Here is a 15,664-nt window from a genome sequence, read left to right as displayed (position 1 = left end):
TATTTGTGATACTTCCAGCACGGCATATTTTATGGTCACTAGACTGATGCGAAATTTGAATTTTTCGCTTCAATTGTTTCCAAATCGGGTCTTGACTAGCCTCCCAAAATTTAAACTCATTTAGCAAGAAACTGACTTGATACAATCACTATGGGAAAACCAAACTTTTTGTTCTTTGTCTTCTAGCCTTCTTCCATATTGTACTATTAAAATGTTCCATAGTTATTCTTAAGAGGAAACTATCCCAACAAACAATTCAAATGAGCGTATATGGGAAATGGCTCTAATTTTGGCCTATGGATCTAAGATTGGGCCCATCGCTAAAAATCTGCTATTTATAAATTTTATCAAGATGAACGCGCCATTGGGCGGTACTAATGGATATTTTTGGTCGCTATTGAAAATTTATTCGATTGTAGAATTTATGTATGGGCCCGAATTTGGGTCATTTAGGCCGATATTACATCCATTTCCCCTACATTATATAAATGCTGTATAACAGGGTACAATCATAGATGTAACTCTAAGACAAGAAGGTCCCGAAGTAACGTGCTCAACTTTTTGACTCAGCTCTGGTACTTTCTTCGGTCCCAAGCTAATCGATTCACCCCTCGAAACATGCGAAAATCCACTAACCCCTCATTTTAACTGTCAAACTGTCATAGCGAATCAAAACAAACATTGTGTAGTAGTAGAATTTCGACTAGAATGGGGTACTTTAATCGTTTGCTTGGACCAATAGGCTAGTCAAGTAGTGAGCCAATTTAATAACGTTAGTTTCGTATTGATTGTTGGTACAATGCTGAATAAAGTGAGTTGTCGAATTAAGTGCTGAAAAAGCTCATTGAGATCAATAGATGCACATTTATTGCACTGTTTGCTCTGATCTGATTAATTTACTTACTTAAATCTGTATAAACGTTGACTGTCATCCCAATTCAATGGCAGAAGTTTGATCTGATAACAAACTGAATAAGTGTAATTTGCACATTAGAGTGATGCAAAATTTGAAATTTTCGCTCCACAATACTTAAACGATTCCAAATCGGATCCTGACTAACCTCTCAAAATTTGAACCCATTTGGTGAGAAACTGAGATGGCACAAACCATTTGATTTTTGTATAGGAATTACTATGGTAAAACCAAGATTTTTGTTCATGTCTATCTAATAATTCACAATATCGGTCTGCTTCAAAAGCTTTCAACTTTACTGAAGACCACTTTTTGATTAAATGCAAGGATCGAAAGTTATTAATGGTTCAATGCACTGATGTCTTATGATCATGCTCAATCAACTGCTCAGCAGGCAACATTGGTGTTTCTGGGGCGTTGAATAGGACACAAAAATTATGGCTACTATGTCACACTGCAAAATACAGTGTTGCCTACAGAGCAGCTGCTTGATCATGTCATAAGTTTACCAATCTCTTAAATAATTAATAACTATTTCCTGTTTCGTTTTACATAGAAACGATCTTCAGCAAAGTTGTAGCTGAGAAAATTTTCTATAAGAATAGCTATCGAGTTGTTTTGCAGCTTAATATGGGAAAAGACTAGAAGGCAATGAACAAAAAGTTGAGATTTCCCATAGTAATTTACATGTAAACTTCAAATGGTTTGTGCGAAGTCTGTTTCTAACCAAATGAGTTGTAACTTTTGGAGGCTAATCACGACCCGGTTTGAAACCATTTAAGCACTGTGGAGCGAAAAAGTCAAATTTTGCATCAGTCTATTGCACATACATTGCCGCTTTAATTCGAATGTTTTTAATTGATTTAAAAACATGTTTTATTAGACGTCTAATAAATGGTTTCTAGCTCAATTATTAGATTGCATTGCATTGCTTTACAATATTGCTGAATAAAGGTGAAAACAGTCAGCATAATAGCTCTTACACCACTATGCGTCCATGTTGTAATCACATGCTATGTAAATGCTTTATAAACGACGTATTAAATTTATTATTCGACACTGGTTCAGTCTATCAACAAGACGAAACCACTAGAGTAGTGGTTACCATTTCCTTTTTCCAAGTAGAAGGTTGTGAGTTCAATCTCCCAAGCTCAACCCTTTTTTATTTGTGTTCTACGTCTAATTACATGACATGACTCACGACCAGCGAATCCAAACACATAAAGCAACCAACGATACAGACAAAACGGTTGCTACGACTACCATGACAAACTCGCTCTGTAACAAAGCTCGATCCGAGTGGTAGAAGGATAATGATATACATATTGCTTGCCTGCTTTGTTGCAATATACACGGATGAGGACATAGCTTGATATGAATCGGGAAAAGACATAACAAAAAAATTCCCATTAACACACGTGTATCATCTTCGGCTTTACTTCGTGAAGCAGCTTGCCAACAATTTGCTCGTTTCCTTCTACCGCCCCGAATGAGTCGGGTCGCACGAGCTGCTTGTCATGATAAAGAACGGTGAAGATTATATCATTATTGTTTTCAACTTCTGACATAGCGTTATTATTCGGTTCGTTGATCGCTTGTTATTTTGTCATTTGGAGATATTTTTGATTCCTTGCTCACGACAATGAATGCACTGAGGCAACTAAACTTAAGAATATCATAAGGCTCGGCTTATGAACGACACATATGAATTTCATAAACGTGACCTATATGAATGATTTTCATTTAACATGAGATAGCTCTTATACACCGGTAACCATTCAATTTTCCCAAGCTTTGAAAGACGAGTGGTCAACACACGGGCCCCGTAATTACAACGCCCATGGTTCGGTTCTAGTCTACACCGTTTTATAATTTTTTTATCAACATTATTTTTCATAAGGCAAATCAATGAAATGCATATCAATTTCTTGTGGCTAAAATTCATAAGTGGTTCTTATGGAATTCTTACGTTCTTTTGCCTCAGTGTAGATCTAGTTTAAAAAAATAACCGAGCATGCTCTCGCTTGAATTGGCCTTGAAGGAGCTAGAGTTGCGATCGGAAGTGCTGATAGGTATTTACTTTCAAGCAAGATTTTATTGATTATTGAGTTCCCCATATGATGAATTCTAAGATAGCTCAGATGACAAGGCCAGCGGCTAGTGATTGGAAGAAAGGTACATGGTTCGAATCATATGAATACTATGTATATGTAAATAATAATTTTTCTAATATTTGTGTGGTGCGTTCCTCGTAATATATAATGAAAACAATCACATAAGAGAAATACATCCTTCCTGTCCCCGTCCATCTTATTTTCGGGTTAATTTTCGCACAGTTGAATAATCGTTTAATAAATGTATAATAATGTCTAATTAAACGTTACTTCACATGAGAATCAAGCGTATACAGAGCAACGCTGAATAATGAAAAATGTTATCGTATAATCTCTGTTACAACTCATGTCGAATAAAAGCTTCTCGACATACCTTATACAAAACCTAGTAGTTCAATGTTATTCTCCAGATTTGTGTGAACAAAGCCTGAACAGAAGTTATTAATATAAATAGTACAAGTACTATTAAGCATGCAGTTGAATAAAAATGGTCAAGAAGTCGTTTCTTCAAAAGACGATTGTTTGTTGGGTAGCTATCACTCGATTTGCTTTTGCTTCTTCTTCTTGTATTTCTAAATCATCATTTTCTAAAAGTATTGGTAAAATTCATTGGTTGCGTGCGCCGCCGTGCCAAAACAGTCAATGCATCAAAAATAGCAACTGGTATGGTGAGCAAACTCTACCATCTCAAATATCACGTCACACATGCACGTGTATAGACTTCTCTGACGTTTGTGAAATGCACAAGTATTAGTGCAGAACTCGGGGTAAATTATAAGTATTAGTGCAAGAGAACCTTTGCATTTACCCAAAGTTCTGTACTAATACATGTGCAACTCACAAACGTCAGAGTAGTCTATAGGAATGCTGTAGACAAAACATTTACACTGCCAGACCACGCTGTATGATATTTTGTTTACACCCCTAAGCGGGATAGCCAATAACAGGATACATGCAAGCTCAGAGACGAACCAGCCCAAGGCTAAAAGTCTCTTTAATAAAAAAGGATACATGCAATGCTGCCATCTCCCTGTTTGTTTATAATTCATTTTTTTACCTTTGTAATTGAAACGTTTGAGTTCCAAAAAAGGTCCTTTTAGTTTTATCAATAATTTTTTTATATTTATTCACCATTAAAAACATCCACTCATCTAATTTATTGGTTTAAACTTCGTATTTGCATGTTTTAATAAACTTATATTGACTGCTAGAGGTAATACATATTTCAACGCTTGCCCAAAGATTTTTTTACGTTCGCTAGCAAAAAAGTGGAGTCGAAGTGATTTTCTTGGTGTTTTATTTTGTTCACCAAGCGATTTGACCTCCAGTTTATATTAATTTTATGTATTCGATTACGTGACTACGTGAAATTATATGATGTAAAAGCATGAAACACTTGCTTTAAACTTTTGGGTGGCTTGTGTGTGAATGTATGTGTATACTTATGATGATGATTGAAGAGTATTTTAAAAAACAAGAAGAATCCAAATTGATTGACTGTGTCTTGATTCATCTGGGAAATTTTCTCAGCTACAACTTTCCAAGAGATCGTTTTTCAGTCAAACGTCAAATTAAACAGTTATTAATTGTTTAAAAGATTGTTAACCGTATGGCATGATGGAGCAGCTGTTTTGTAGGCAAACTGTATTCTTCAGTGTGACATAGTAGCCATGGTTTTGTGCTCCATTCAACGCGCCAAAAACACCAATGTTCCCTGCTGAGCAGTTGATTGAGCATAAGCATAAGACATCAGTGACTTGAATCATTAATAGCTTTTGTTTCTTACATTTGATCGAAAAGTGGTATTTATGAAAGTTGTAGCTGACATAAATTACAACAAGTGCAACTATCATTTTTATGTAGAGTGAAATGGTGAATTTTGAGATAGAGACGAACAAACAATTTGTTTTTCCTATAGTAATTTCCATATACACTTCAAGTGATTTTTGTCAAGTTAGTTTTTTTTTACTAAATGAACTCACATTTTAGGAAGCTATTCAAGACCCAATTTGGAACCGTGTAAGCACTGTGGAGCGAAAATGTCAAATTTGCATCAGTCTACTGTTGCACTGAAAACGAAACATACTCAGGGAGTGAGTCACTTTTACTCATTCGTATTTACATAGGTTACTCATGCACTGAGTGACCTACGCTTTTAGAAATGTCTCCATACGAATGAGTAATAGTGACTCACTCTCTGAGTAGATTTCGTTTTTCGTGTATAGAAGCACACTGTCTTGGGAAAATTTGTTCAGGTGACCAAGGTTTTTCCGATGTTGCTCAGATTAGTTCAAAAATCTCTCACAACGCAGCGCTAGTGAACTTCGTGTGTATGTATGAGGTATCTTTATATTCTGACTTCCGAATGCTGGCTATCTTCTGATCTATCTCACTATGTGGCGCATGTTAACTTCCGGTAGATGCTATACATCGAGAGCCTGATGATCTAAGAGCTTGTTGTCTTGAGCCACATTGTTCCGGTGATCAAGGCTTTCAGGATGGTAGACACATCAGTTAAAAACTTATTTACTACGAACTAGCGTGATGAGAAGTTCCTGTATAGGCTGTCTTCGAATAACGCATGTACAAAGTATACAATATGGGAACATTCGGTAGGGCACATCAATCTTATTCCTAAATAATTTATATTTTAAGGTGTTATGCGTTTGTCCTCAAATCGGATGTAGCCATTGGTTTCCAAAATAACACCATACATCTATTGTTGGCCTTCAAATATCTGTATAAAGAGAGAGAAGGATTAGTAATTTTCTCTACCTTATTTGCTTACCCTTGATAGATACGCGTTTCAATGTGCAATGTGCAGACTTCCTCAGTGTCTTGTACTAATAACTGCGACTGAAGAAAACATCGCAACTTACCTAATATACATTAACCTAGGTACATTTTCACTTAGAATCTAGGTAAACTTAAATCTAATCTCCTGTAGAAGCAGTTGCTCTACTACTTACTCATTGGTGTGTCCTAGGTAGTAGCTTGATAAGCCATGTGTGTCCGGTGGCTCTGGTAGTATAACATTATTATTTAAAAAAATCAGTGCCGCTGAAACACCTACTAAACGAAATCTTAGGTGCCCCTCTTTCGTTTGAGGTTAGTTTCAAAATCTTCTTCCGGGGGTCATTTTCCCATACATTTTGTGGTCGAGACAGTAAATTTTTGGATGTGATTTACACTGAAAAATACGAAAAAATAAATAAAATTGTCTCCACCTCCTAATAGAACATTTCCAAACAAGACTCATACGGAAGGAGTATGACCATATGCTTTCGTTTGGTGGGTGTTTCAGGGATACTTGTTCTTTTTTAAATAAACTTTTCTTGCAGAGACACCGTGAGCAATATCCTAGATGGACAGGATTTTGAAATACAGCATACACAGGAAGTTCCCATGGACACTAATTTCACGAAGTGAAAGAATCTTGATCTAATCTAAAGGTTGAACACGAAACAATCCGGTTTCAGTCTTTCTTTTTACCATAGGCCATTGCTCGAACTTTTCTTCGTACATGGTCCATCATCTTTTGCAAGAGTCCTGTTCCCATTAGTTTGGCTGCCAAATTCCATTCCTGCTTTAAATCCTTCAGGTCAGTTGCAGTTCCACCTTTTTTTCAGAATGTGCTTCACAATTGACCAGTATTCCTCAATTAGCCTTAGCTCCAGACTATTGACCGGATTCATCTCCTTGGGAACCACTGTGACGCCATTTTCGCTATACCACTGTTTGGAGGAATTTGAGTAGTGGCAGCTTGCCAACTCCAACCAGCATAGGCAATCCACCTCATGCTGCTTCAGAAAAAGGCAGTAGTCTCTTCCGTAGGCACTCCTCCGGGTAAATTTACTTTACATTCTTCCGGGGCACTCTTCCGGTCAACCGAGGTAAAACATTCCTGCCCAGGAATTTGATCGAAAACTGCCAGGAGCGGATAGACCAGGATTCTCGTTTCGTAACCTTTTCGAAACCTATAAAACTTTACCGATGACTGTAACCCGAAACAAGTTTTATACCAAATTGATAACACATTTTGATCTCATCACATCCGGTTATCAAGGTTTGATAATCGAATATGTTATCATTGCCAACATGACCAGAAATATAATAAAAAATAAAAAAAATGCTCGTTGGATATCACAAAAGTTACTAATTGTGTTATCTTTGAAAACATCTTGATAAAACATCATATGATTGATGGAAATTCAAATTATGTTATCAACCTGATATTAAAGACTTACGTTGATAACTGAAATATGATTAGTGGTATAAATCATAATTTTGATTATACTATGCGGATAATATTTATTATTCACATGGATCCGACTCTAATTGAAAGGTTCCGCTATTTGTACCCTTTGGAGTGTTGAAACACCCTCGAAAGGCGCGCTTTTTTGTCAGTCAAAATTGGATTCTTTAGCAACAAAATTAAGGAATGAAATCGATAATGACCATGCATCAGAACACTAGTCTTAACCACTTCAAACTAGAGAACCACGAATAGAAGATTAGGAATCACATAGATGAAGGCTGATGCCGTGGATACACTTGCATGACAATCTATTAACATGAGCATTATCTGTATAATAAATTACGAGCAAATGCAAAAAATATACAAGTGTGACCATAGATGTGTTCATAATTTATTACACAAATAATGCTCATGCTCATAGTTGGTCATACAAGTGTATCCGCGGCATAACTAACTCATTTTTTCCTTGTTTCAAGATCATCCTCGGTCCAAGAAACCCCCCTGTTCCCCTAGTTTGAAGTAGTCAGGACTAGGAATCGGTGGTAGATCTTACATCTCGTAACGTACCACGAAAAGGTGATCTACCTATGTTACAAGGCAAAAAATGGCAGCTTGCTCTGTGACCGGAACAATTGACACACCTGCGGCACACTTTACGGGGCAAGTAGTTGGCTGCACAGAAAAATTATCTGAATTTTACTGGTAATTATTATTATTATAGAGTTTTGGCACTTCTCAGCAAAAATGCTGGAAAATTTCACCTACCCCGTGCTGTCTTTATGCCAAGGGGGTTAGGATCTGTGGATCTCATTCGTCAGTTGACTTACATCGTAATTTGTTTGCTTCAGTCGGATCCGTTATGATGATTCAGGAACCGCCGGACAATACTACAAGTTCCAAGAATCACTGCTTTCTGAATGCTGTTCAGTTCTCTTCGTAGTTCCAAATCTTCAAGGGAACGTATAAGGGTACGGGGAACAATTCCGGTCGCCGAGATTACTATCGGAACTATACGCACATCCATACATACATACGCCTCCCTTAGCTCAGTCGGTAAAGGCGCAGCTACAAAGCAAGACCATGCTGGAGGTGGCTGGGTTCAATTCCCGGTCCGGTCTAGGAATTTTTCGGGTTGGAAAATTTCTCGACTTCCCTGGGCATAGAAGTATGATTGGACTTGCCACACAATTGTACCAATGCAAAAATGGTACAGGCATCGAAAGCTCTCAATTAATAACTGTGGAAGTGCATCTAGAACACTAAGTTGAGAGCACGCTATAAGCTAATATGCGATATGCAATAAGCTTGAAATGCGAAGAAGAAGAAGAAGAAGAATACGCACATCCTCCAGGTGCCACATCTGCTTCAACTCCTACGCCAAATCGTGGTACTTCAGTATCTTGGTCGAGAACGTTGACTGAACATTGCGATTTAACGGTACAGCGATATGGATGAGGGTTACCCGCTTCATCCTTTTGTCGTAAACCACAATGTCAGGGCGATTGGCACGAATGTGGACATCCGTAATGATCTCGCGATCCCAGTACAGTTTTATGCAACTATTTTCCAGTACCGGGTCTGGCAGGTACTTGTAGTAGGGTAAATACGTACTGGTTCACCAAGTTGTGCTTCAGTGCAAGTTGTTGGTGCACAATCTTAGCGACATCGTTGTGCCGACCGAGATACGCTACTTCTGCCAAAGCCTGGCAACCAGCAACAACATGTTCGATCGTCTCCCCTACTGCATTGCACTTTCCACACCGGTCTTCTACTTCTTCGTCGCAATATGTACCTACGGTAGTTCTTCGTCGCATCCGATCCTGGATAGCTACGATGAAACCTTCAGTCTCTGAGAAGAGTTCACCTCGCACCAGCCACGTATTCGACGCCACTTTGTCGACATGCGCTTGTTCCAACTGATGGGGATGCGTCCCATGCAGCTCCTTCAGCTTCCACGATGCGACTTTATCTTCGACAGTTTTTAGATCGCAATTCAACTGGTAGTCTTCCTGCTTCGGATGCAGAGCGCTGAATCCGTGGTCTGCCTCACAAACAGCACGGTAGATTTCGTGACTGTTCTGGCTTTCTACGAAGTAGCTCCGCAACTGCTGAATCTGGGAAACACATAGCGCTTGGATATCAGTGAGGCCTCTTCTTCCTTCATTACATGGCAAGGTGACTCTCTCGACGGCCGACTTTGGATGATGCATGCGATGCTTAGTGAACGCCACTCGTACTGCTCGTTCTATCGCCTCCAAGTCTGTTTTGGTCTGTAGCTGTAGGTCAACAGGGGCACGGCAAACGTGTTTATCACCTTTATCTTGTTGCCGGCCGACAGGAACGACCTTCCTTACACGATTGATTCGATACATAAACTTTTCCTGCAGCTCCTTCTATGGCAAATCCCTTTCAGTTGCAGGAACCCCAGGTTTCACCTTCACCCATATTCCGAATCTCCTCCTGTTCGTTGATGCGGAAACTGCCAGTATCCACCACTTAACCCCGACGGGTATTGACTGTTCGACATTTACCGACTCCAAACTCCATCCGGATGTCATTACTGAACACCGTTGCCTGCTGCAAAAGACGGTGCAGCTTCTCCACTGTTTCCGCAAACAGCTTCAAGTCATCCATGTAGAAGGTGTGGGTAACATTTGTGCTTCTTCCTCCACTTTTCAAATGGTAGCCATAGTTGCATTGATTGAGTGCTCTGCTGAGGGGGTTCATCGCAAGGCAGAACTATAGTGGACTAAAGGTATCGCCTTGGAAAATCCCCCTTCTTATGCTGAGAGTTCTGGACCGCAACACCACTCCTCCGTCAGTAAGCCTGATGACTCCACCGTCCACCTTGTACAACTGCAGTACCTTGAGAAGGTACGAATGCGGTACTGAGTCGTACGCCTTCTTGTAGTCGATGTACGCCATGCTCAGGTTTCTCTTTTTCCGGCTCGCCTGACCGACAATAACTGCATCGATGATAACCTGATCTTTGCAGCCTTGAGTGTTCTACCGGCAGCTCTTCTGTTCTTCGGCCATAACGTTGTTTACATTGCAATGGTTCTGTATCTTCCGATTTATTACTGGTGAGAGAACTATGTACAGACTCGAGAGACATGTTATTGGCCTGTACTTGGCTGGATTAGCCGTGTTTTGATCCTTGGGCAGAAGATAGGCTACCCCTCTGGTAATGAATTCTGGTAGCTGTTGGGTATCTTCTAGTACCATATTGAAGCATTCCGCCATCCGCCCATGGATTGAGGTGAACTTTTTATACCAGAAGTTATGCACAAAATCTGGTCCTGGTGCAGCCCAATTCCTGGTACACCGGGTAGCCTCCCCAATATCCTGAGCGGTTATAACGACCGTGGGCATACTTACAATTCCATTACTCCTATCCTCTTCCTCTGCCAACTACATCCCATCACTGTTATGTTGAACAGGATACTCCCAAAGATCGGCCCAAAACTGTGTTACATCGCCAATCTCCGGGAGTCCTTCGCTATAGTCGGTTTTGTTGTTACGGATGTGGTTGTAGAACTGCCTTTCGTTAGTGTTGAACATTTGATTTTCCTTCTTCCGCTTCGAACTTTCTCCATAACGTCGCACCCGTTTAGCAAGAACTCTCAACCGCTGTAAAGGGTGATACGGTCAAAATTTGGTCAAGGGAAAACGCGTGTAAATCGGTGAAATCGTTTAATTAAAAAATCAAATTAAATTTCTTTTTCAAGTTCAATTAGTATAAAATTCAGGAAAAATATTCAGTTAGGCTTCCGCTTTTCCAAATCCGAATTGCCGGGCCTTACACTTGACCCCTGCCATCAGATTTTGTACAGCCACATTGTCCACCTTCTTCGCCGCAGAAAACCAGTTTGCCTTGAACTGCTGCTCGCCCTTAGCAGTTTTTTTGGTCTTCTTTAGGTTCCGCTTGACAATAGCCCAGTATTTCTCAATTGGGCGGAGCTCTGGCGTGTTGGGAGGGTTCTTGTCCTTGGGAACCACCTGCACGTTGTTGGCGGCGTACCACTCCATAGCCTTTTTACCGTAATGGCAAGATGCCAAATCCGGCCAAAACAGTACGGAACAACCGTGTTTCTTCAGGAAAGGCAGCAGACGTTTATTCAAACACTCTTTCACGTAAATTTCTTGGTTGACAGTCCCGGAAGCTATGAAAATGCTGCTTTTCAAGCCACAGGTACAGATGGCTTTCCAAACCAGATATTTCTTTGCAAACTTTGACAGTTTCATGTGCTTGAAAACATCTGCTACCTTTCCCCTTCCTTTTGCCGTATAAAACTCCTGTCCCGGAAGCTGCTTGTAGTCGGCTTTGACGTAGGTTTCGTCGTCCATTACCACGCAGTCAAACTTCGTCAGCATCGTCGTGTACAGCCTCTGGGATCGCGCTTTGGCCGTCGTATTTTGTTTATCATCGCGATTTGGAGTCACTACCTTCTTGTAAGTCGATATTCCGGCTCGTTTTTTGGCTCGATGCACGGTTGTAGACGATACACCCAGCTTATTTGCGGCATCTCGGAGAGAGAGGTTAGGGTTTCGCTTGAAACTACCGGCAACTCTCTTTGTCGTCTCAGCGGCCTCCGGTTTTCGATTTCCTCCCGATCCAGACTTCCTGGCTGTCGACAAACGTTCCCCAAACGCTTTAATTACATTTGTAACGGTTGATTTGGCAACTTTTAGCGATTTTGCCAACTTTGCGTGCGAGTAGCTCGGATTTTCGCGATGCGCGAGCAAAATTTTGATACGCTGCTCTTCTTGCTTGGACGGCATTTTGACAACTGAAGAGGGAATTCCAAAATCAAAATAGGAGCAACATTCTACACACACTTACCTTCAAAATGAGGGGTGTTCAGGTTTTTAAATGCAAAATTGAAAGAAATACGTCAAGTTGATATTGACCAAATTTTGACCGTATCACCCTTTACATAGGTGTAGACCACCTCAGTAATATCGCCTTCAGTGAGGCCATGGAGCTCTGCGGGCTTTACAATTTCAGCAACGTGACGAACTAGCCTCGATGATCGGTTTCCCCTCTTGTACTGTGTCAACCGACCAATCTTAATGCGAAGTGTGACGATTCGGCCCTCCATGCGTCGCATCCATGCGGGTTTTTGTGCGTTGGAACGTGTACGAATTTCGCCGTCTCCTTGCGGGTCCGTCTGCAATCCCAACAGTTGTACTACGGCCATAGCTGCATAGTACACTATGAACTGGTCCTCAAGGTTCTGAACGGCTTCCAAGTGCTGTGGCAAAATATCACTCGTTAGCCTGTAGGAATACTGCAGTTTTGGCATCCTGTGCCGGGAAATGGGGTCCGTCCCTTGGAACTGTGTAGCCACTGCGTCCATTCGTAGTTGCTGTCGTTGCTGGTCTACTACTTGTCCAGGAGTGGTTGGCTCCTCCTTTGACGTGTTTACCGCTGCAATCGACTCACGTCTCTCACTCGCAAGTGATGCATTCAGCCCAAAACAACTCCTTCTCGACGTATCGCTCGTTTCATTCCCTTCCCTCCATAGTTCCCTCCGCACTTCCAGCTTGATGCACTCTACCTCGGCCGGTGCGAGCAAGCTGTGTGACATGATCAGGGCTGGAAGATTTCATTTTCAATGAAAGATCTCACGCTATACTTACAGAGATACTTCTGTCACTATCATTGGATGAGAAAACGATGATAGAGATTTTCTTCAAAATCTCATCGAAAATTTTGTCATGACAGAACGTGACAATGTTGGGATCATCGTAATTACTAGCTCATTTAATGTTATTAAAGTTACTTGTACCGAGGAAATCTTAATAATATATTCACTCTACCGATTACTTACGGTTGTTTGCTTAAATTCATCTTCATCATTTAGAAATTTTGATGTCGAAACCGCATAAGAATTATTCTCATGAGTGCTTGAACATTGAAAAATGACAAGAAAGCTTATGATACGTAGTTTCGTCTCGTGATAGTGAGAGGACCTGTTTTCTCATCGTCACATCACGGCCGTTATATTTACCAGCTCTGAATATGATTGCTCGCTGCCTCGTATACAACTTGTTCCGGTCAAGATGGTTGGCAAATCGAGGGAACCTCTCATTGAACATATCCAGCATTCTTGATATGCCGAACATATCCGTCTCCAACCTCGTGCAAACGTAGTAGAAGCACATCACGTACTGGACTACTGCACACCAAAAAATTCTGAACTTTAATGGCGATGTAAACATCTATGCCCGCAAACATTCAAACATGTAAACTTTCTTTTCACGTAAACTAGCAGCTTGCAAGAAATGTTGCAAACAAAAGTGGACAGTTGCATACAATATATGTGATATTGCATGACATGTCTCATAAATTTACATTATCTATAATCTAAACTTGTATGATATATGACGCTCCATTTATGTGCATCATAGTAACGGAAGTTTACACTACTTTTTTTTAGCTGTGTGGTTTATCTCCCTCGTCCAAATGATCCGCTGCCTTTGACGGCCTGCTAAAGTGAGCGATTGACGCCGGTCAACCACAGCATCATTAGCAGGTGCTGCATGTCTATTGCTGCCTGTTTGGTCTCGAGTGTGAGCTACGGGCTGAGCCCGTTGACTGAAGGGCCACTCTTGAACTTCATCTTCCTCCAGCCGTTTTTTTTTATTATAGTTACTTTAACGCTCTTGGGCCATGAAAGGTTTCTCAAAGCATAACGTACACTGAAAATAAAATTTCGTTTATACAACGAAATCGCTCGTTTGTTCTATGAATTTATTCGTTGTTTTCTGCAACGAAATGGATTTGTACATTGTATGAAGCTAGTTTCGTTAGAACTGCCACACTCGCTATCGCTACACCCAACCAGCGGTCCACAAGTGTTGGTTGTGGAAACAGAAAAATGTGGAGTGTGTTAGTGAGGATGGTTAAAAATAACTTCATCATTGGAAGGAATAAAGGACAAAAAAATAAAATTAGACTTCAGACAGGACTCGACTCATGCACCTTGCGATCGTTAGATCTGTGCTTTATCCATCGCTCTACCTGTGCTATGAGAAGAGGTAAAGCTAAAGGCAAATAAGAAGCACTCATGGAGCGGTACTTCGATTTCTCTTGCTTTTTCTGCTGCTTACATGTATTTTTTTTTTCTCTAACATAAAACCACCGCGATGATTTATTGTGGTAGCTTGCATGTATTGGTCAAACCGACAATATTTCTAAAAAAAAATATCCCATCTCCAACACACAATCAGCACTTTAGGAGACAATAAGCGGAGTTGTTGGTTTGATTGTACGAAGATGTATTTGTATATTATACGAATAAGGCGTAATCAGGGGTTGAAACAGTTGACGTTTTTTACTACACTCGCTTCGTTGTCGTGCGCGACAGTCTGTTTGTATTCGAACACTCATGCTCTACCGTCGTCTCTCTCACACAACACGAGCGGTAGAATAACATTCCAGCTAAAAGAAAATTATCAAAATAGCTATCATATGACATGTGTGATTTCGTTGTAATTCCTCAATTTGGTGTAAATCAAACCATTTCTGATCAGAAATATTATTACTAGGACATCATTGCTTGCTATTTTCAGAATTCACACAAGCACACCATCAGCAGCTCTTATTATGAGAAAAACTAAAATACATACATTCGTGACGGTCTTCGGCGACAGTGTCGTATGACAGAGCCTGTCATACGACATTTTAGTTTGGTACTGTACTATGATAGCTTGCTTTACAAGTGTCGGAGGCAAAGGCAGTCAATTATCACAGAAAATGTGTCGACTACCGTGACCGCTTACAAGACTGGGCGTAATATTGACATTGCGCCAGATGACAGGAAAAACGAATGTTTCGTACCATTTATGAAAGATGTGTTGTATGCACGATATTCATTTTTACGAAACGGTTTTCAGAGAAATAACGAAAATACATTTTCAGTGTACAAACTTCCTCTGCACAGAACATCAAACGATAACACCGAACTCCATAATTGACCGTACAAGAGCACAATACAATTATCTCAAACATAATACTTCACGAAATCCACCGGCAATTTTCACAACGAGCCCAGGCTGCCTGTTTGCTCTAGAAATGATGTCATCATAGTGGAATCTGAATGTGAGTTTATGATCAAGCTTAACCCCCAAATCTCGAATATGTTGTACCCGTGCCAGTGGCTGTCCGGATAACAAATTTGGATAGATGATTGGCTTGACCTTTCTGCTGAACGTGATCACCTTACATTTTTCGATGCTAAAAGTCGTACAGTTCCTTATGCATCAGCTTTCAAAGGGATCCAAGACAGTCTGCTAGGCTGCTAACAATGACGTAGTTTTTAGAATCATTGCCCTAGAAAAGTCGCATTCCCAGAGGTAAAGTCAATGAAACGT

At 40.4% G+C, this 15,664-nt stretch overlaps 1 protein-coding gene across 1 annotated transcript in view; it reads left to right on the top strand.

Moving 5' to 3' along the window:
• LOC135709545 (bromodomain-containing protein 4A-like) overlaps positions 1-15,664 on the top strand; it is a 54,426-nt gene that overhangs the window by 32,986 nt on the left and 5,776 nt on the right. The window lies entirely within an intron of this gene.

This window comes from Ochlerotatus camptorhynchus, unplaced genomic scaffold, assembly GCF_037179485.1.
Source record: "Ochlerotatus camptorhynchus isolate MF236.1 unplaced genomic scaffold, CSIRO-AGI_Acam_v1.1 ptg000361l, whole genome shotgun sequence".
Lineage (NCBI taxonomy): Eukaryota > Metazoa > Arthropoda > Insecta > Diptera > Culicidae > Ochlerotatus > Ochlerotatus camptorhynchus.
The sequence above is the reverse complement of the archived record's forward strand: the minus strand, read 5'-3'. Positions and strand labels throughout refer to the sequence as shown.